This window comes from Pteropus alecto, unplaced genomic scaffold, assembly GCF_000325575.1.
Source record: "Pteropus alecto unplaced genomic scaffold, ASM32557v1 scaffold33, whole genome shotgun sequence".
Lineage (NCBI taxonomy): Eukaryota > Metazoa > Chordata > Mammalia > Chiroptera > Pteropodidae > Pteropus > Pteropus alecto.
In genome coordinates, this window is record NW_006435762.1 from 302,144 (window position 1) to 304,854 (window position 2,711).

A 2,711-nucleotide genomic window follows, 5' to 3' on the forward strand; every position below is an offset into this window, starting at 1 on the left:
TTGGAGAATGATTAAAGAAATGGTAAGATAGTTTATTATTCTGATGGGACCTAATTATTTTTATGAATTTATGATGGAAACAATTTGTTTTGATATGATTTTTCTACAAGTGCTGGTTTGCTTAGATGCCCATGTAGAGTGAATATCCAGAATTAGATTCATCTAATACTGGCTTTTTTTTTTTTTTTCCCCCAGTAAGATTTGATAAAATTTAGGTCAGCAAAGGATCTTCATGAATTAACAATCTAAGCTGAAAAATGAGAAAAGTTTAAATAAGAATAATTAAAAATAATGTTAATGGAATGGGGTAAAGTAGAGAAATGAATTGCATATCTTGATAAGATTAAAAAGAGGCCACAGAGGAATGAACAAACTGAGAGTAGCCAAAGTTGTGTTCAGAGTAAGATAATTGAATGAACAATTTTGGAATTGGATTGATTTAACCTTTCGACAAGGTTTGAAGTATAAGTGTGGAAGTGGCTGATTGAAGTGGTATAGAGAAGAGGGTTAGTGGTTATGAACAGGCTAAGCACTTCACGGGACAGAGGGATTGATGGAATGTTTGGCTGTTCATAGAAGCAGCATGGTAACATAACAGGCCTTGCAGTTTAAAAAGAAAATAAGTCACATGCCAACATTTCATGAATTGTTGGTAGCAGAGATCAGTGAATAGCAAGGGTGTGAGGAGAACAAGGAGGGTATCTTAATCTGTTTATGCTGCTACAACGCAATACCATAAACTGATTAGCTTTTACTTTTTGTCAGTGTTCACATTTTTATTGGGGGCCAAGGGTAGGGGAGACCCCTCCTTGTTAGTGGAACTGTTCACAGTTTCTTCAGCCACTCCAAAGCTTGGTCTCTGGGGGACCTCCGGGTGGTGGGGCATGTTGGGCATGCTCCAGTCATCTTGGACAATCACTGGGTAGTTGGAGAGCATGACCTGGTTGATCATGGTGACGTGCTTGGTGTAGGGCAGAGGTGGGGGCAGAATTATAGCAAGGTTCCTGATAGTGAAGGACACAACCACTACCGGCTCCTTGGCCCAGGCATTCTTGAAGAAGGCAGCGAATCTCTGGGCCATCCTGATCATGGCAGTGGCCTAACCGAGTAGATTTTAAACAACAGAAATTTATTTAAATTTCTTGGCTGGAAGTACAAGAAAAGTGTATCAGCATGGTCCGGTTCTAGTGAGAGCCCTCTTCTGAGTTGCAGACTTCTCATTGGATCCTCACATGGTAGAAGTGGCTAAGGAGTTTTGTGAGATTTCCTTTATAAGAACATTATTCCCATTCTTGAGGTCTCCAGCCTCATGACCTAATCACATTCCAAAAGCTTTACTTACTAATATATTTAGAGGTTAGGATTTCAACACATGAATTTCAGGGGATACAAACGTTAGATCATAGCCACAGGGTTTCTTTTAAAATTTGGGATTAGTAATAATCTCTGAATACTGTCTACGGAGATAGTGCAAAATACTGAGAACAGACTAAAAAAATTGCAAAAATCAATTACCCAAGGGCACTCAAGTGATGTTCTCAGTATTGTGTCATTCAAAAAAAGCATGCAAATGAAAAAGAACTTTTAGATAGGAGATTAAAGATATTGGAGAGATTCTTAGTTATGGTGCAGAGTTCTCGAGAATACAATGGAAAAGGGTGACAGAAGACAGATCGTCAAGGCTACATACACTTTAATATTAACTGGCAAAGGCAAGAATAAATGGTTTAGAGGCTTTAGGTTTTTGTTTTAGGAGAGTAGACCCTGAGCCAAGTAACCAGAGGTCCTGCTCAATCTAGAGTGATGAATAATGATATGTTGAAATATATATAACATTTTACTAATGTAGAAACTATGTAAGCTTAGATAAGTTACTGTTACTCAAAGTATAAGTTTTAGTTTCTTAACCTAAAAAGGTGACTATAATATCTATCACAAATAAAATCATATTAAAGCTTAACAATAAGTATTTATAATATTATTACCTGACATGTAAAATGTGCTTAATATTGTATAATTATATCATTGGTCCTTTTTTATTTTAATGCCTATTCTTTAAGACCTAACAAATTATACATAAATAGAGAGTTCTTTATGTGAAAAGACATGGTATTTTATTTTTTCTGCAACTATTTGTTTCTAAGATTGGGCCCTTGAGAGATTATCGATCTTGTTAATTATGTATTTTAAAGGAGAAATCTATGTTGTAGCCTGAAAGACAGATCAAGGTGAATTTTCTGGATCATGAACATGAGATAATCATCAAAGTATATATCTAGAAACTTAATAATTTAATATTAAAGTCATTCAACACCTGTATCGTCAAAATATTTGTGAGAGTAACTTTTTTTAGGCAATGATAGGATCAAACAATTCGAGAAAATTTTACTGACTCTATTAATAAATATTAAACAGTATAATCATAAGACTACACATAAAAAATAACAAATTTGTTTTTTAAGTCAAATTTATTAATCCCTTTGGCAGCCTAGTTAGGGAATTTCCAAGCAAAAATGCTAACATAAAATGTATTAGCTTTCATACTAAAAGCCATTCAGGGCCCTGTTGTAATGTCAGCATCAATTTTTAACAATACGTTAGCAGAATTTTCCACTATTGTAAGATATGTAGAAATAATCCACAAACATTTTCTGAACTTTGGCATTCCTAGAGAAGTTTCAGTACAATAATTCATAGATAATACTGATGCA

At 34.7% G+C, this 2,711-nt stretch overlaps 1 pseudogene; it reads right to left on the bottom strand.

Annotated features, from left to right (window-relative positions):
• Positions 1 to 825: 825 nt before the first annotated feature.
• LOC102897269 lies at positions 826 to 1,081 on the bottom strand (annotated as a pseudogene).
• Positions 1,082 to 2,711: the final 1,630 nt, after the last annotated feature.